Source organism: Pelodiscus sinensis, chromosome 2 (genome assembly GCF_049634645.1).
Source record: "Pelodiscus sinensis isolate JC-2024 chromosome 2, ASM4963464v1, whole genome shotgun sequence".
Classification (NCBI taxonomy): Eukaryota; Metazoa; Chordata; order Testudines; family Trionychidae; genus Pelodiscus; species Pelodiscus sinensis.
Genome location: NC_134712.1, coordinates 193,250,830 through 193,271,358, shown reverse-complemented (window position 1 = coordinate 193,271,358; position 20,529 = coordinate 193,250,830). Strand labels below are relative to the sequence as shown.

The 20,529-nt window shown below is 41.4% G+C and overlaps 1 protein-coding gene across 6 annotated transcripts in view; it reads right to left on the bottom strand.

Moving 5' to 3' along the window:
- Positions 1 to 20,529, bottom strand: part of TBC1D5 (TBC1 domain family member 5) — a 515,710-nt gene that overhangs the window by 49,547 nt on the left and 445,634 nt on the right. The gene's annotated exons all lie outside the window — the stretch shown is intronic.

Genomic DNA, 20,529 nt, shown 5'->3' with positions numbered 1-20,529 from the left:
GAGGAGTAGGGGTCCTTGATATCTGATGGAAGGTGGGGATTGCAAGAGCAGCAGAAGCATGTTTTGGAGTTGATTTTGTTTCCACTGCCTTGGCTACCATTTTGACCTACTAACCTGCTGGACAGAATTTCTGTTTTATGGTAGCACTGTCCCTTTCAAAACCTCAAGATATCCAGAAATTAACCCATCTTTATTAGAAAAGTGGGGAAAAAGTGAAAATTAAGGTCCCAAACTCATTGTTGGTTGGAAGGTGGGGGCTGTGAAGAATAAGAAAGTTCAAATATGCACGGAAGAACAGAGGAAACACCAGTACAACTCTCAACAACTAATATAAAACAGATATATTCCTGACTGTGCAAAAAGTATTAAATTATTTGGTTCCGTGTAGTCTCAGGGGAGGACTGGGAACATATGCCAGAAACAGGTATACATTTTCTAAAGGAGGAGGAAGAGTTCAAATGGATTGAAATAATGCCATACCTCGTGACAGATAAATTAAGATATTACAAGGTAACAAGTGGCAGACCCACTACGGTTCCGCTCAAATTCTCAAGGAAGTGAGAAACTGATGGGAAATTATTAAACAGAATTAGGGCTGTTAGATAATTGCAGTTAACTCAAGTGATTAACTCAAAACCTACCAGATACAAATTGAAAATTTTTAAATACAGGCAGTCCCCGGGTTACGTAGGTTTGTTCTTAAGTTGGGGACTGTAGGTTTGTTCTTAAGTTGAATCTGTATGTAAGTCGGAACTGGCGTCCAGATTCAGCCGCTGCTGAAACTGACCACCAGTTCTGACTTACATACAGAATCAACTTAAGAACCCCAAGCGTCCCCAAGTCAGCTGCTGCTGAAACTGATCAGCAGCTGATTCCACGAAGCCCGGGGCAGAGCAACTCTGCCTCGGGCTTCCTGTAGTCAGCGCTGGTCATTTTCAGCAGCGGCTAAATCAGGACACCTGGGGCAGAGCAGCTGGGGTGCTGCTGGGTTGCTCCAGTAGCGCCGCTACTCGGCACTACTGGACCAACCCAGCAGCACCCCATCTGCTCTGCCCCAGGCGTCCTGATTCAGCCGCTGCTGAAACTGACCAGCAGCGGCTGAATCAGGACCAGAGCAGCTGGGGTGCTGCTGGGTTGGACCAGTAGCGCCCAGAGCGGCGCTGCGGGACCAACTGGCAGCACCCCAGCTGCTCTGCCACAGGCGTCCGGAGAAAAGCCTAGTCTGCTGGGGGGGAGGGGAGCATACTAGCTGCGCCCCCCCCCCCCCCCCCCAGCAGACGAGGAAGACACGGGCGGCGGACCGAGACGCACCGCGGTCCCGCCGCCTGGGTCCTCCGCGGCTTTGCTCCCAGTCTCCCTAGTCTGCTGGAGACCAGCAGACCAAGGAGACGGGGAGCAAAGCCACTGAGGACGCCGGCAGCGGGACAGCCGCGGGGCGTCTGGGCTGTCCCGCTGCCGGCTTCCCCCACGGCTTTGCAAAGCCGCGGGGAAGCCGGCAGCGGAGCAGCCCAGGCGCGCCTGGGTTGCCTGAGCCGCCCCTCCCCCGCGGCTTTGCAAAGCTGCGGGGGGGCTCGGGCAGCGAGGCAGCCCAGACGCGCCTGGACTGCCCCGCTGCCGGCTTCCCCGCAGCTTTGCAAAGCCGCGCGGGGGGGGGGGAAGAGGTTGCGCAGCGGGGCAGCTGCCCCGCTGCCCGAGCCCCTCCGCGGCTTTGCTCTGCGTCTTCCTGGTCTGCAGACCAGGGAGACGCAGAGAAAGCCCCAGAGTACACGGGCGGCAGGACCGCGAGGTCCCGCAGTCCGTGTACTCCGGGGCAGCCCCGTTCGTAACTGCGGATCCGACATAAGTCGGATCCGTGTAAGTCAGGGACTGCCTGTATTTTGGATGGTTTTCTACATTTCTAGACATATTGATTTCAACTACAACATAGAATACAAAGTGTACCATGATCACTTTATATTATTTTTAATTAGAAATATTTGCATTGTAAAATTATGAAAATATTTTTCAAATCACTTCACGCAAATACTGTAATACATCTTCATTGTGAAAGTGCAATTTCCAAGTAGAGATTTTTTTTATTGCTGCATATGGGCAAATTAGTCGAAACAATAGTAAAGAATAAAATTGTGAGGCATGTAGAAGAACTTATTCATAAATGATCTGGAGAAAGGGGTAAGCAGTGAAGTGGTAAAGTTTGCGGATGATACCAAACTGTTTAGGATAGTCAAGACAGAAGCAGACTGTGAGGGACTCCAAAAAGATCTCACCAAGCTGAGTGATTGGGCAACAAAATGGCAAATGAAATTGAATGTGGATAAGTGTAAAGTAATGCACATCGGGAAAAATAACCCCAACTATACGTACAGTATGATGGGGGCTAATTTGGCTATGACAAATCAGGAAAGAGATCTTGGAGTTATCGTGGATAGTTCTCTGAAAACTTCCACACAGTGTGCAGCAGCGGTCAAAAAGGCAAATAGGATGCTAGGAATTATTAAGAAAGGGATAGAAAATAAGACACAGAATATCTTACTGCCCCGGTATAAAACTATGGTACGCCCACATCTTGAATACTGTGTATAGATGTGGTCTCCTCACCTCAAAAAAGATATTTTGGCCTTGCAAAGGGTTCAGAAAAGGGCAACTAAAATGATTAGGGGTTTGGAATGGGTCTCATATGAAGAGAGGTTAAAGCGACTGGGACTTTTCAGTTTAGAAAAGAGGAGACTGGGGGGATATGATAGAGGTATATAAAATCATGAGTGGTGTGGAGAGGGCAGATAAAGAAAAGTTATTTATTAGTTCCCATAATAGAAGAACTAGAGGACACCAAATGAAATTAATGGGTAAAAGGTTTAGAACTAATAAAAGAAAGTTCTTCTTCACACAGTGTGTAGTCAACCTGTGGAACTCCTTGCCAGAGGAGGCTGTGAAGGCTAGGACTATAACAGAGTTTAAAGATAAGCTAGATAATTTCATGGAGGTTAGGTCCATAAAAGGCTATAAGCCAGGAGATAGAAGTGGTGTCCCTGGCCTCTGCTTGTCAGGCTGGAGAAGGATGGCAGGAGACAAATCGCTTCATCATTGTCTTCCGTCCACCCTCTCTGGGGTACCTAGTGCTGGCCACTGTCGGCAGACAGGCTACTGGACTAGATGGACCTTTGGTCTGACCCAGTACGGCTGTTCTTATGTTCATAACTGTATTCAAAAACAAAACAATGCAAAACTTAATAGCCTACAAGTTTACTCAGTCCTATGTCTTGTTCAGCCAATTGCTAAGACAAACAAGTTTGTTTACATTTGTAGGGCATAATGCTGACCACTTTTTTGTCATCAGAAAGTGAGAACAGGTGTTTACATGTGACTTTTTTAGCTAACATTGCAAGGTAATTATGCGTCACATATGCTAAACGTTTGTATACCCCTTTGTGCTTTGGCTACCATTCCAGAGGACGATACCAATGCCAATAACACATTAAAAAATTAAATTTGTGACTGTATGTTTCCGGCTCTATTTAAAATGTGCTGTACCACGTATTATAGGTTATAGTTGTCTTGGATGATGACTCAGCAAATGTTTAAGAACACTTTTGCAGATTTGACAAAAGACAAAGAAATTACCAATGTGAGATTTTTAAAGATAGTGACAACACTCAACCCAAGGTTTAAGAATTGGAACTGCCTTCCCAAATTTGAAAGGGATAAGTCTTTTAAGATAAGTCTTAAAAGAGCAATACTCCAATGTGGAAATTACAGAACCTGAACCACCAAAAAAGGAAATAAACCTTCTTGTGGTGGCAGCTGATTCAGATGATGAAATGAACACACCTTGTCTGCACTGCTTTGTACTGTTATTGAGAACTCATCATCGGCATGGACACTTGTCATCTGGAATGGTGGTTGAATCACAAAGGGTACTTAGTGCACTTGGCAAGTATATATCCTACAACTTTGACTACAACAGTGCCATGTGAACACCTGTTGTCACTTTCAGACATTTTGAACAGGAAACAGGCAGCATTATCTCCTGTCATTGTAAACAAGCTTGTCTGTCTGAGCAACTGACTGAACAAGAAATAGGACTGAGCAGATTTGTGGAAGCTAAAGTTTATATTATTTTTGAATGCAGTTATTTTTACACACAGTTCTACTTTTGTAGAATTCTACAAATTTCTACATTCTACTTTCCTGATAAAGAAATTGCACTATAATACTTGCATTAGGTGAACGGAGAAATGTTATTTCTTTTGTTTCTTTAAGTGCAAACATTTGTAATTTAAATAAAATGAGCACTGTACACTTTCTATTTTGTGTTTTAACTGAAATCAATACATTTGAAAAGGGAAAAAAATCTAAAATATTTAAATGGTACTCTATTGTTAATTGTGTGATTAATTACACAATTATTCATGATTTTTAATTGCTTGATTTATAACAATGTTTTTTATTTGCTTAAAAGTCCTAACCAGACTATAATCTGGCTTCAAATACTGACAGAGCAGAAGAAATATCAGACACAGTAGTACAGTAACACAGGCTTAAAAAAATGGCAGCACCTAAAGAATTTCTGAGATAATGAAGTGCTGCTAAGAGAGTCCGGACTCTTATCTACCCAGGATATTTGGCTGTATTTTCAAATGAACGAGGTGGTCAATTCCCATTAAATTCCCAAGATGAGCATCCTGAGAACACACATGATTTTGGAGCACTAGGATGCTCCTCCTCTGTACACCATAAATCATAAAGACACAGCACTGCATATAAACTTTCCAAAGCTATGTACCTATGTGCAGCAGAACCAATAGAACATTGGCAAACAATTAAAAGATTGCTGTGTACATGCACAAAGTGCTTTAAAAAACTTTATGACTTTGACAAGTCACAACCAATTATCAAGAGACCAACAAAAGGCACAACTCTGAACTAGGGATTGCCTCATGCCAAAATCCACATTTCTAATGTCTATGACTAATGCATGACTGCTTTTCTCAGGAAATCACAGGGAAAGTGTTTTTGTTCCTACTTTTTCTTTGATTTTGAAAATGGCTGAACTAGTTTGGTTTATTATATTAAAAAAAGGGTAAATATTTCTTAACTAATCATAAATTTTCTCAAGATTGTACATGATGATGGTACATGATGGTACATGTTCCATTATCATCTTATTCCTGCTCATTTTCCAAGCAGGAAGAATCTTCCTTTTTCTTTTAAAACATATTTGGCTTCACAATGTACAGCTAGGAGTTGGAGCTGCTCAGAAAACGAATTGCTTCCCCAGCCAATTGCCTGTGCTAAGACGACAAGCCATAACTTCTGATATTTAATAATGAAAGATAAGCTTTTTCCAGACAGCATACTTCATCTTTTGCATCTTGTTAATTTATTAAACATCAACAACAACAAAAAGGAAATAAAGAAATAAAGACAGATTTCAATGTGAGGAAACCCCATTCCTCTTTCTCTGTGCAGGAAAGTTCTGCAAGAGAAAAAGGGAAAGTTTGCAACATTAACTGAAATCTGATGCAAAAATGAATGACACCTCGGGTGAAGGGCCGTGAAGTAACATGAGCCCAATGCAGAGAATGAAAAATTATAGCTTGGTAAGTGAGCTTTACCTTTCACTGCTGCTCTGTGATATTTTACATGTCGGTTGTAGTCAGCAGCAAAACAAATCCCCACAATAGGAGGGAAACTTATAATATGAAGAAATTTGAATCAAGAGCAAAAGTCTCTTATCTAATATTTAAATCTCGGGCTTGATTTGCAATTGCGAATGCCTACATTTGCAGCCCTATTCCGAAACAGGCTGCAAGTGTAGACATACCCTGAGTGTCTCAGGCTAGGTCTAGACTGCGGTGAGTTTGCAGAAAAAGCTCTGCATTTTGGATAGCTTTTTCCGCTTTTTTTCCGGAAGGGATTTTTCCGCCATTTCGGCCCGTTTACGGCCCAAATGGCAGAAAAGCCTCCTTTCAGCAGAGCCCTTATGCCTCATGAAATGAGGTATACAGGGCTCCCCAAAAGAGCGCGTTCCCTGGATGTGGCGGGGTTTCTGCAGGATACCTCCAATAGTCTAGACTTAGCCTTAGAGTAAGGACTGTTCTTTATGAGGGCTTGGAAAACTTTCCGCTCCAGGAAAAAGAATTCCTCCCATATTCTATCATCTATTTTAAAGAGTTTGTGTGTCTGTCCCTCTGTGAGTATGTTTGTTCAAGGACTCCTCCCTAACAGTAAGAGCTAGGACCACCAAATTTAGCATGCAGCTTCCTTTTATCATAACTTAAAGCACAGTAATGGTTTGGTTGTGCCAGGATAATGGATGTGCCTAGAATGCAATGGAGAAGGGGGGGATGTGAGAGCAGGGATAGTTATACCCATGAACAACCACGGGGGGCAGCAAGAGCTCCAGCTCTGGGAAGCAACCTCTGGATGGCAACATGGCCTCTGTCACCCTGGCTTACCCCGTGAAGCAGCTGCTGGCTGCCATACAGCCCCTGCCTCCTTGGACTGTCCCTGGGCCACCATGGTGCTCAGCCCTGTCAATCCCAGGCAGCCCCTGGATAGCATCCACCAGCCAGCCTGCACAGTCCCTCCACCTTGGGTTGGCTCCTGAGAGAAGCCAGTGTGCAGGCAGCATGGCCCCCACCGCCCTGGGCCATCTCGTTGGACAAGCCAGTAGGTAGGCCTCACAGCCCTGGCTGCCCTGGAGCAGGGCAATGCCTGGTAAGTCTTCTAAGTTCAAGAGTCTTACCTCTGCTTTCTTGATCCAGCATGCTACCACAGCCCTATAAGTCGCAACCAATTGTGGAGGGAAATTTTAGGAAGAGAACCACCTTTCTAGCTGCTATAATTTCAGAAAGCTGTTCGTTCTGATGAGCTTCCTAGGATAACCTGCTGCTTTGAATTGAGTGGGATTATGTCAGATCCCATAATGATGCAGAAAATAATCTGATTTCTGGTTATGATCATCACAAAAAAAATCTAGAGTTCAGAGGTGCACTGGGATTAGTGCATGAAACCATGGACTGCCTTGCTATAATGGAAATTAGTACCAAATATGGAGAACATCAGCCATGGGAGTAGTTTTTTTAACCTGTTGTTTTTGTTTCCAAACAAAAGTCATGTCTGACTGCAGGACTGCCAGGATTCACAGGGGTCAAGATACCAACCATAACAAGGACTGGCTAATGCCCTTACTAGAACAACCACATCAAAAATACCAGGTTACTACAGCAGTTGGGAAGGAATCATGTATCTTGGTCTGTGGGTTTTTCCTAACCCTCTGATTTAGCAGCTTCTGGACATGAAATTTCACTTCAGTCAGAGAAAGAAAGGAGGAAGATGGCAGACGCAAGAAATCCAAGGACCTCTGGCATATTGTTTCCAAAATGCCAGGGCCTACTGCTGAATTTCAGTTTCAAACAAGTTAAGGCTTCCCTACCACATTACTACTGCTGTAGACAACCCTTGTCACCATGTTTTACTTTGGCCTGGAGCACCAAGTGGCTAAGGACCCCTGGCTTGGAGGTTCTGAAAAGCTGGCTCCCATTGCTGCACTGCTGAATCTGTGCCCCCAGCTGCTTAAAGCCTGTGCGCCACATTGCTGTAGAGTGGGGGAAATGGTGCAATACAGCACAAGTGACCCGCCAGCAGAATCCTGTCTGGTCTTAAGAGTCTGCTACACTGCTGTGTTTTCTCCCACAATACAATCGTCTGGTAGGGTCCTGTTCTCAGAAAAATCTTCTTTACCAAGGAAGCATCAAGGAGAGACTGAAAAATTATATATCATGGCAAAAAGATCCTTCCTGGAGACAAAGAATGGAAGAGGAACTTCCTGCATCTTTGAGTGGAGGTAAGACACTGGGGAGTTAGAGAGCCAATCAGATCTCTGAACAGCTTCACCTCCTGGAAGTACTCTCTGGTTGGTTTTTTAACCTCTAGCTTCAACCAACCAGAGAAGGCTCCATGCACTGAAAAGTAGGAAAAAGGCTAGTTGTAATTGGTCATGGATTACAAGGTGCCCATGATGTAGAATACTAATTATGCTCAGAATGACAAAAATCTGGCAAATTTAGCTAGTTATAAAACTAAAAGGAGAATAAAGAACTGGAAGTGACCCCTAAGACAGGAGAAGATGGAGCCTCATGATTCAATGGGTGGACTATACTATGTTTTTCTTGCTGCAGTCAAGTGGAGGATCAATCACGCTCTGCATCTTCACCCTCTGCTGTGGCACTGCAACCTTAATCTTGCCTCTGGGTGAACGGCAAGGGCTGGTGAGTGAGCACGTCCCACACTTACCCAACTGTGGCATAGGGCTGGGCCCAGACCTCTGTTATGAGCACCATGACCTGGTACAATGAGACTCAGGTTTGTGACTTTAGTGGGGACTAATGGTTGCTGTGGGTACAAATGAACCCATAACCCCGCGAAAAAGCCACTACTCAGGTAAAGACATCGTTGCACACATTGTAATAATAATAAAAAATCTTACTGTTATGTTGTTTTTATATCCAAAAGTAGGTGCTCAGATGATATGGAGATGAGTACACAGAAATGACTATAAATAAGTAATGAAGTAGGGAGATTGAAAAAAACCCAGCCAAACATAATAGTAAAATAATGGGGGGGGGGGGGAATAATCATTTAACCCTAGATAGTAAAGATATTAAGTTCAGGGGACTACACTTGATGAGCTCTTGAAGTTTCTTCCATTTCTATAATTCTATATACATGTACTGGGAATTATAAGTCAAATGTGAGACAGTCAATCACAGTATATTGTCTATAATCTTAAAAAATCCCAAGAAATAAGTTAAGGATTTTTTGAAATAAGATACTAAATATTCTTAAATCTATATATTTCTGAAGTGAACAAAGTGCATGTATTATGTCCAACACAGTGTTTTTAAAATATTTAGTAAAATATTATTGAATTGCCTGCTAGATGTGATACTTTTTTTCTTTTTTGATGTCTCAGTACTCTAGTTAAAATATTTCCTCCATCTATTCTTTTATTACTAAGTCTCAAAGCATAATTATTATAGATTAATTCTACCAAATAATTTCTCAGTTTTCACAAGTGATTTTTGGCCCTGCAAAATGCTGATTTGATTCATAATATAAAAACATTTTTGTGGATATATATGAATTGTGACACAATACACCATGAACAACATTTCAGTCTTTCCAACTGCTTCTTAGATGTACTAGATTTATTCAAGCACTATTTATCATTTATTCACTTAAAACTGTTTCTTAAGCATCAGATGCGTAAGAGTTAAACTAAACTATTCTATACTCTAAATCATACATTTGTTCTGTGACATGATTCAGGCTGTCTATAGTAAAGAGTTTTTTCCAGAAAAATGGCCGTTTTTCAAAAAAAGTCACTTACGTCCACACTTGCATTTTTGAAAACCCCCCGAAAGAACAGAGAGGTTTTACTGACATTGGTAAACCTCTTTCTATGAGGAAGAGGCCTTTTTCCGAAAGAGCTCTTTCAGAAAAAGGTGTGGGAAGAGGAAGTTCTTTCGAAAGAAGAGGTAAGAGGAAAAACCGTAAGTGCCCTGGTAGCCACTCCGTCCATAGTAATCACAGCTTAAATGAGATAGCGTCCATTTACTGTGGATGCTATCTTTCAAAAAAGCAGATTGCCAAAGGGCATCGAAAAAGCAGTGTGGACACGCTCTTTCGGAAAAAGTTTTTTCAGAAGATCTCTTTCGGAGAAGCTTCTCCCAAAAGTAGCCTGCGGTCTAGGCGTAGACTCATAATATGATTCAGTATGCAATTTTGGAGTAGGAGCTCTGATTATAATGTTCAAAATGTAAGAAGTGTAATACTTAAGTATAGTAATTATGCAAGGACTCAAAACATTTACAAATGTAAATATTTACATTAACTTGCTACAATAAAAGTACAAGATTTGCTGTTTTTATGTGGAAACATTTGATTTAACTGAACATGAAAAAAACTGCAAGGTATCATAGAATCACAGAATACTAGAACCAGAAGAGACCTGAAGAGATCATCAGGTCGAGTCACCGGACCTCACAGCAGAACCATGCACCATCTAAATCATCCCTGACAGATGTCTGTCTAACCTTCTCTTAAATATCTTCGCTGATGGAGATTCCACGTCCTCTCTAGACAATTTATTCCAGTGTTAACCACCCTGACAGTTAGGAACTTTTGCCTAATGTCCAACCTAAACCTCCCTTGCAGCAGTTTAAGTCAGAGGCCAAAGAGAAAAATTCCTCCTCTCTCCGTCTGACACCATTTTAGGTACCTGGAAACCGCTATCATGTCCTCTATCAGTCTTCTCTTTTGCAAGCTAAACAATCTCAATTACTTCTGCCTTACCCCATAGCTTATGTTTTCCAGACCTTTAATAATTTTTGTTGCTCTTCTCTGGACCTTCTCCAATTTCTCCATATCCTTCTTGAAATGTGGTGCCCAGAACTAGACAATACTCCAGTTCAGTGCAGAGTCGAGTGTAAGAATGACCTTTCATGTCTTGCTCAGAAGACTCTTGTTAATGCATTCCAGAATCATGTTTGCTTTTTTTCTCAACAGTGTCACAGTGTTGATTCATATTTAGCTTGTGGTCAACTATGACCCCTAGATCCCTTTCTGCAATACTCCTTCCTGGACAATCACTTTCCATTCTGTTGAATGGATTGTTCCTTCCTAAGAAAGATCTTTGCATTTGTCCTTATTAAACTTCATCCTATTTACATCAGACCATTTCTCCAGTTTGTCCGGATTATTTTGAATTATGACACTATCCTCCAAAGCAGTTGTCAGCTCTCCCAGCTATGTATCATCTGCAAACTTAATAAGCATACTCTCTATGCAATCATCTAAATTCTTGATGAAGATATTGGACAGAACCGGTCCCAAAACAGACCCCTGCAAAACCCCACTTATGCCCTTCCACCATGACTGTGAACCATTAATAACTACTCTCTGAGAATGGTTAACTAGCCAGTTATGCATCTACCTTATAGTAGCCCCATCTAAGTTGTAGTTGCCTAGTTTACTGATAAGAACGTCATGGGAGACCATATCAAATGCCTTACTAAAGTCTAGGTATACCGCTTTTCCATTATCCACACGATTTGTTATCCTATCAAAGAAAGCTATCCTAAATTGATATATAAATCTATAAGGAGAAATTAACTATCTAGATTTGGAATGGTATTGTTCATATTTTTATGAATCCAGTTCAGTTTTCTAAGAATTACAACAGGTTAAAGAAAAAAAAGGCAGAGGGTAAAATTTTCAAAAGTTCTAAAAGACTTAGGAGCCCAAGTCCTGTTGACTTTGCATGTCACTGGAACTTCTAAATGCCCATGTCATTTTTGAAAATGGAATTTGGACTCCTAAATCACTTAGGCACTTTTGACGATTTTACCCAGAACTTCCAAGCCAGAACCTCCAATCACAAGATTTTGAAATTTTATTGCATCTTCCCTAGCAGGCACTAATCAACTAATTTCATAATTTCACGGAGGTTAGGTTCATAAAAGGCTATTATCCAGGGGATAGAAATGGTGTCCCTGGCCTCTGTTTGTCAGAGGCTGGAGAAGGATGGCAGGAGACAAATCACTCGATCACATTCAGAAATATAATTTATGCTATCATGTGCTATGTACATTGGACAAATGTCTCAGACACTTCGCCAAAGGATCAATGCCCACAAAACAGATATTAGACAGGATCACAAAGAAAAAACAGTTTCTTGCCATTTCAACCAGAAAGGACACTGTCTTGACGACCTAATCACCTGCATCCTACTCCAGAAGACTTTCAAATCTGCAGTTGAAAGAGAGTCCTCTGAACTGTCATTCATGCTAAAATTTGACACTCACCGTGGGGGGCTCAACAAAGACACCAACTACCTTACCCATTACAAAGATAGCTTCCCCAATTATCACCTCTAATACCATTAGCTCACAGACATCTACCTTTCCCCACCTCTAATATCATTAACTCACAGACATTTACCTTCCTTCCCTCCCCCCCCCGCATTCCCCTTCTGTTCTGAAATGTGATTTGTCCTTTGATATGTGTTCATCTTTTTTAATTGTATCCTTTGGTATATATGGTTGTGACTATTTTCTTCCACTATTTGATCTGAGGAAGTGGGTCTGGCCCACGAAAGCTCATCATCTAATAAACCATCTTGTTAGTCTTTAAAGTGCTACATAGTCCTGTATTTTGTTTCGCTTTATGTAAGCATAGAATTTTCAGCTCTAAAGCATAAAGTTCTATTAACAGCTGACTATGAAACTGTCATTCATGATACCTTTTTACAAAAATTACATAAACATGTCAATACATAAATATTTAAAAGAAAAAAAGCTTATTTTATAAGATCTCTCTTTTCCTGATATTCACAGCTCTTTCATTTGAGTAACAGCAATGTTTGTGGCTACATAAGAAAGCAAACTGAAAACAGTGCAACAGTTCCAACAGATCTGAAATGTACCACTATAAACCTTGGTCAGATGACCTGGCAGCCTCTTAGATTTAATGCATTCCATCTATTTCCAAGGTTAGAATGGCATTGAAAAACTAAACAAATGCCAAGTTTCAAGTGTCTGAATTGAATTTGGCCTCAAATCAAAATCAAGATAATCACATCCGAATGACTAAGTTGGAAAATCTCCTGAAATATAAATTACACTTTAAAATCGATTAATTAAACTTAATACACTAAACTCACAAGTCAGCAGAGGTAGTTTTTTATATTAGACCTAGCAAACCCCAAACTATTGATTAAGCAATGACATGTTACAAGAAAACATTTATAAGTTCATTAAACACAGTTATAACAACCGTTTAAATTATATGACATTCATTTCTAGGAATGTTTTGACTGACATTAAGAGGAGGGCATTGCATTGGTGCATTTGTCTTTCTGAATAAATGTAAGGTACATGTTTTATATGAATTCACAAACATTTTGTTAAAACATTATATTTTGGAGTTTAAAGGAAATTTAGTTCACATATCAGGTGCATGGTAGTAAAAAACAGAGTCTAAGCTTATAGGACTGTACAAAATGCACAAAGGAAATACTTCTATTAATGGGCAGTGTGTGTGTGACGTAATTGCTATCACTATTTATTTTATCTCCTCCCTGGATTGATGCGCTTTGTAATCTATGGTCAAAATGATCAAATTTGGGTGAATGAAGTGAGAGTGTTAAATAAGTGGCTTGACTTTCTGAGATGCTGTGCCTCTGTAGTGCTTGGTGAAGACACTACCTATGCCAACTGGTAGCGCCCTGCAAATCCATGGATATCTGCTTCATATCTGCATATAGACACATATGTGGATGCGGACATCTGTGGACTGTTTTTGTGGACAGAGGATTAAGTGCAAATACAACTGTGCAGGGCTCTACTCACTGGCAGTACCTTGCCCATGACATCTGGCTTGAGCAGCAAGACATAGTGTGCTTTGGGCCAGAGGCCAGGAGCCAGTGGCTGGGGCAGCAGGTTGGAGTTGGGTGTGTCCAGCGCCCATTCACTGCACTGCTTCCTGTCCAGGAGGTCCAGCCCTTGGGCAGCATGAGTGTCCCCACCATGTCCTGAACACACACAGCTGCTGCTGTATGCTTTCGCTCACTGGGCCCCAGAACAGCATGTGATATGCCACTGATTCTTCCCCAGGCCTCCTGCCATGTTGCCCCTTCTCCTTGAGACCCTACTCCAGTAGTGCCCCTTACTCCCAGTTCCCACTGTCATGATGCCTCTTCCCTGCAAGAATCCTTGGCGGCTCTCCCTCCCATTGCTGGCTCTTGTGAGGGGGCTTGCTGATGCGATGTGGATGCAGACATGGGTAAAAGCTAAGAGATCACATGCTGGCCCTGGCAGATGTGGATCGGATGCAGATCCACATTTTTATATCCTCCCAGGGCTCTACTGATGGGAGAGTGTATCCTGCCAATGGAGGTACTCCACTTCCCTCAGAGGTTGTAGCTGTGTTGATGGGATGACCTCTGCTGTTGACCCCAGAACTGTCTGCACTGAGCATTAGGTTGGTATAATTTTGTCAATATTCTACACCCCTGAGTGATATAATTATACCAACACCTGTTTGTAGTGTAGACCATGTGGGTTATTAAAATCACAAACATTAATCCTCTGACAAGGAGACAACAGCACATACAGGGAGGAAAACTATGTGATGGTATCACTTAAGTGAAACCTGAGAAGTAAGAAAACAGCCAATATGGCCAACAGTAATCTTGGATACAACAGTTTCCATCTTAACACTTCTTTGTGGCCAAAAGCCAACCCCAATATCTCCTGCCAGAGACAGGTGTCAGACAGCTCAAGTGTTTGCCAAAACTGACTAACTTAGCCCTGCTATTTGCCAAGAACAGGAACTGATTGTTCTTAATGCTTGTATGTAAGGGAGGTGATGATATTGAGAAACAAAGGGCTGCAAATCTGTCCAATTTTCCCCACGCTGCTCAAAGGGTGGGGGAAGATAGGTAATGAGAGGAAACGACCCCAAAGCTCTATTCCATCACAACTGCAGCTGCTGGGAGGATGAAGGGTACCTGACTGCTTTTTACTGTAACAGTTAAGTTGCTCCTCCTTGTGGGGAGATGGCCTCAGAGTCTTTCCACTACAAATATTCCTGCCAAGAGAGGGCGTGGGAACAATTTGAACAGTGTCGGTGCTGTGAGCCACTGAACCAAACTGTAAACCCTGTATATATGATGGAAACCACTTCAAGCTGGAGGTGCAGTAGCTGGGGCTGGAGTGGCAGGTTGGAGTTGGGTCTGTGTAGCGTCCACTCACTGCACTGCTTCCTCTCCATGAAGATACAGGTAAAAGACAGATAACAGATCACAGGCTGGCCCTGGTAGATGTAGATGTGGATCGGATGCAGATCCACATTTTTTATCCTTCCAGGGCTTTACTACAATCCAGCACCAAGGCTGTCAACAAAAAATGTAAATAGCATGAGTCTCTGAAGGCAGTAACAGTGAACATATTTTCCTCAGCCTTTGGATTTAGGAAATGCATCACTTTCCCAGCACTTATTTTAACAGAAATCTTGTTGACTCCTCACCATGAGAAGTCTTGCTCTTGATTGCTAAAGTGATTAAGCCGGAGGCAGTGAATCAAATTAAGAATCAGTTTTGACCAGGCTCTTCCAAAGGAAAGTCCAATGTAGTAGTGACACCCCAGAACTTGAAAAGTTTAAGAAAGCTACACCCCTCATTGTCCTGCAACAGCAGCATGTTCTCTTGAACTGGAAAAATAATGGGATTTTTTTTATTTGCTGAAAATTGTAAAAAAGAAAATTAAAAGTGTAATTTCAGGTCAAATTGGAAACTAGCTTTCTGGCAAATAAAGTTAAACAACAAAACGGAGTCACGGCAAAACAAAACGTGGGTTGGTGGAGAACATAACCTCCCTTACAACCTTTAGCCCTGGATTTGGGGCACTCATGATGGATTTGGGAGGCAAGTTTGCCTCATTGCAGGAAGTGTCCTAGCCACTGAGTTATGGGGTATTCTGGTGTAGGTCCATTTCAATCTCTCTTCTTGAAACTGCTCCACTTTTATTTGACATTAGTCTAGACCAGAGTCTTGAACTTGGGTCTCCTCCATACTGTGTGAATGCTCGTATCCCATAGTTGGGGGATTTGATATGCTAAAGAGGCTAAGTCTCCCCTCAGGTGCAGCCACCAACCCTTTCAGAGAGCAGATGCCTGGGCAATGGTGGCCCTTCCTGCGTTTTGCCTCTTCTTGTCCCTCCTCTGCCCCTTCCACTTCTTCAAGGCCCCCGCTGCCCATCTCCTCCTGGTAAGCAGCAAGTAGCAATTCGGGTTACCTGGAGACTGCAAATACTCCCCTCCCCCACAAGTTTTTTACTTACTCAAGTCAAGCATGGGGAGCACTTGCTTTGGAGGAGAGGTGTGTGTGTGTGTGTGTGTGTAATGGAAGGTGGGGTGGAGGAGAAGGAGCAGCAAGTGGAGGTGCTTCACAGGGAATGTAAGGTAGAAGAGAAGAAGGATGCAGGGAATGGGGGTGGGGGCTTAAGGGAGGGAGAAGAAGTGGTGGAGCATGTGTGGGGCCTTGGAGAAGGAACTGGAGTAGGGTCAGGTTAGAACTGGTGCCGGAGGGAGATTCTTGCACTTGGGCTAGCATGTGCCACCCATGCCTTACCTGCTAGGGAATAGAACCAGTCTTACTCCCTTTCTCTGACTCAGTGGCTGTGTCTACACTGCACCCCTTTTCCGGAAAAGGGATGCTAATGTAGAACGTCGGAATAGCAAAATCCATGGGGGATTTAAATATCCCCCGCGGCATTTGCATTAACATGGCTGCCACTTTTTTCCGGCTTGGGGAAAAGCCGGAGAAAAGCGCCAGTCTAGACGTGATTCTCCGGAAAATAAAGCCTTTTCCGGAGGATCTCTTATTCCTACTTGAAAGTAGAAATAACAGATCCTCCGGAAAAGGCTTTATTTTCTGGAGAATCACGTCTAGACTGGCGCTTTTCTCCGGCTTATCTCCAAGCTGGAAAAAAGCGGCAGCCATGTTAATGCAAATGCCGCGGGGGATATTTAAATCCCCCATGGATTTTGCTATTCCGACGTTCTACATTAGCATCCCTTTTCCGGAAAAGGGGTGCAGTGTAGACACAGCCATCGAGTGTTCATTGTCATTCAAGTGGCAATTCCTATTTATACCTAAGGGATCTCCCATATACCCTGATTACAGTGTTAACTGTTCTTGTATAAGGGAGCTGGTCCTCCACACTTTCAAGCATTTTGAGAGTCTTTATCCTTTGACTGAACTCTAAACAAAATAATTTCAAATTGGGTTGAAATGAAATGTTTTATTTCAACGTTTCTGAAACGTTGAGATTTTCTGAGTTTGGTTTAAACTATTAAACTTAACATAAACTCGCTAATTTGTGTGGGTTGATGAACTGCATTTTTTACGAAATTTGCCCGCTCTACCTATGAGTATGGGGTTAAATTATTGCAATTTCCTCATGTAGGGATGTGTTTCTGTGTATCTTTTCCTCTTCTCACTTTTATCTTAGTAAAGACCTTTGAGGGTGGGAAATGGGTTTTTCTGGTCTCATTTCCATAAAATGAGAAATGGCTGATGTTTAAATACATCAAAACCATTTTTTTTAAAATGACTGATGTGTGACTAAGTGTACATTACAGTCACTTTCCATTAAAAAAACACCTCTTGGACATAATCCATAATATAATCAGGATAGGCAAAATGTACAAAATATCAAAACAATGATACACCTACCATCTACCAAAAGGTACTAGATCAGCCACAATATAGTAAATACATTCAATAATAAAATGAACTCAATATGCTTTCAATTCCTTTCCCTTTATTTCTTTGTAGACACCACTCTCAATGAACCATCCATAAATTAGAGGCCTGAGAGAAATTTACTTAATCTATTTTGGGACAGTGTGCTGCACTGTCTGTTCTCCCCTCCCCCAGTTAAGATAACTAGGCATTATAAAATGTAAAAGGAAATACAAATGACTAGCTTCAGCAATTAATAGCAACTTTAAAGTAAAAATTTTCCGTTAGTTGCTGACCTGAAATAAAACACTTTTTTGTTTTATAACAAGGCAGTTAAAAAGCTAAATAAGGCACGTAAGTTTTAGTGGTCTGAAGTACATACTTATTCATTTCTTTAGTTCTGATGCACAATACTGCAAAGCATATGATGTAATTTAAAGAACCCTTAGGAAAATTTGTGCTCTGCTTAGATTGTCATGATTTGATATACTGGTGATTTTGAGTTTTCATAAATGGACCACAATAAAGAAACTACAAATTTATTCTACTGAAACATTCCCTCCCATAACCTCTTTTCAGGTCATCCACTGAAATTATGAAAAGAAAATACAAAGAAATGGCAGAACTGTTGGGAAAATCAATTACTTAGAAAATGTAAAATGGAATTCTCAAGGGACTCTTAAGCACGAGTGGTATCATAGAAAATTCTTGTATATATAGTATTACAGTATAAAAAAGCATTAGTCTTAAACACCATTTACACACAAGAGATTAAGCATGATAGCCAGGCCACAAGCTGTAGACATAACTGGCTAAAATTAGGTGTACTGTTTGAACAAAGCTGAGTAAAAAGCTGAAAAACAATTAGATTTGTTTTTAATAAAAAAAATAAATATTACAAACCCACTTTTCCATTAAGGCAGCAAATTTTAAATACCAGCCAGAAAAACTATATTATTTGTAATCTTAGGGCTTTGATGGTTAAAAGTTTAAAATGAAATTCACAATTAATCTTTGCATTCTCTCTTTAACTTACCATTCTGCGTTTGTAATTTTGGGATCTTTGAATATTGAAAGTTATTATGTAGTACAGAAATATTGTTATTACAGTTACTATTTGGTGAAAATTAACAGGAAATTCTATCAACATACATTTGTAAAAACACAAAACATTTATATTTTGCCTTTATTTTGAAGAAAAAAAACTTTAGTTTCTCTCTTCATTTCACATAATATATCTATCAAGCAGATAGACTGTGAGGCTGATGGCTGAAGAAAATTTTTTAAGTTTAAATTAATTTTTATTTCAGTGAAGGAGCTTGCTCCCACGATATAGAACATTAATCAGACTAGTTCTATTCCATGCTAGTTAGGTGGTACGTTCTTAGATGGCACCTACCTCAGCAGCAGATTCCCTAGATGAAAGCAACAAGTAGTTTAAACAAGAATTTATTGTGGTTTTAGAAAGTAGCTGTTTGGGAGATATAATTGTCACTGAAGGATACAGATGTGACAGACATTGTGGGAAACCTCTAATATATTAGAGAATTTGAGGGCACAAGATGGACTCATTTGGATCTGATGGTTATAAAGTCCCTTTTGTGAACTATTTATTAGTTTTGGACCCACTCATAGACTTTAAGGTCAGAAGGGACCATTATGATCATCTAGTCTGACCCCCTGCACAGTGCAGGCCACAGAATCTCACCCACCCCTCCCAGAATAATCCTCTCACCTATATCTCAGATATTGAAGCCTTCAAATACTTTGAAGACCCCAAGATGCAGAGAATCCTCTAGCTGTGATCTGTATCCTATGCTACAGAGGAAGGCGAAAAACCTCCAGGGCCTCTGCCAATCTACCCTGAAGGAAAATTCCTTCCCCACCCCAAATATGGCAATCAGCTAAACCCTGAGCATGTGGGCAAGACTCATCAGCCAGACACCCAGAAAGTTCTCTAGTAATTCCTATCATCCCTCCATTGACCTATTTCCCACTGATAATGAATGGTCAATTAGTTACCAAGATCATGTTACCTCATCAAACCATCCCCTTCATAAACCCATCTAGTTTAAACTTGAAGCCAGATAGATCTTTTGCCCCCACTACTTCCCTTGGAAGGCCGTTCCAGAACCTCACTCCTCTAATGGTTAGAAACCGTCATCTAATCTCAAGTCTAAACTTCCTACTAGCCAGCTTATATCCATTTGTTCTTGTGTCCACATTGGTATTAAGCTTAAATAATTCCTCTCCCTCCCTGGTATTTACCCCTCTAATATATTTAAAAAGTGCAATCATGTCCCCCCTCAGCCTTCTTTCGGGTAAGGTAAACAAGCCAAGCTCCTTGAGTCTCCTTTCATAAGACAGGTTTTCCATTCCTCGGATCATCCTAGTGGCCCTTCTTTGTACCTGTTCCAGTTTGAATTCTCCTTCTTAAACATGGGAGACCAGAACTGCACACAGTATTCCAAATGGGGTCTCACCAATGCCTTGTATAATGGCACTAACACCTCCTTATTCCTACTGGAAATACCTCGCCTAATACATCCCAAGATCGTATTAGCCTTTTTCACGGCCATGTCACAATGGCGGCTCATAGTCATTCTATAATCAACCAGGACTCCGAGGTCCTTCTCCTCCTCCGTTACTTCCAACTGATGTGTCCCCAGCTTATAACTAAAATTCTTGTTATTAATCCCTAAATGCATAACCTTACACTTCTCACTATTAAATTTCATCCTATTGCTATCACTCCAATTTAAAAGATCATCCAGATCTTCGGGTATGATATCCCGATCCTTTTCTGAATTGGCAATAGCACCCAACTTTGTGTCATCCGCAAATTTTATTAGGACACTTCCACTTTTGGTGCCAAGATCAGCAATAAAAAGATTAACTAAAATTGGCCCCAAAACTGATCCCTGAGGAACTCCGCTAGTAACCTTCCTCCAACCTGACAGTTCACCTTTCAATATGACCCGCTGTAGTCTCCCCTTTAACCAGTTGCTTATCCACCTCTCAACTTTCATATTAATCCCTATCTTTTCCAATTTAACCAATAATTCCCCATGTGGTACTGTATCAAATGCCTTACTAAAGTCGAGGTAGATTAGATCCACTGCATTTCCTGAAGTCTAATGACGGAAATGAACTTGCAAGAGTCTCTAGCTCACAAGAGACTTTCATGGGCGTCGGAAGATAAAGCAGGGTTTTGGGAC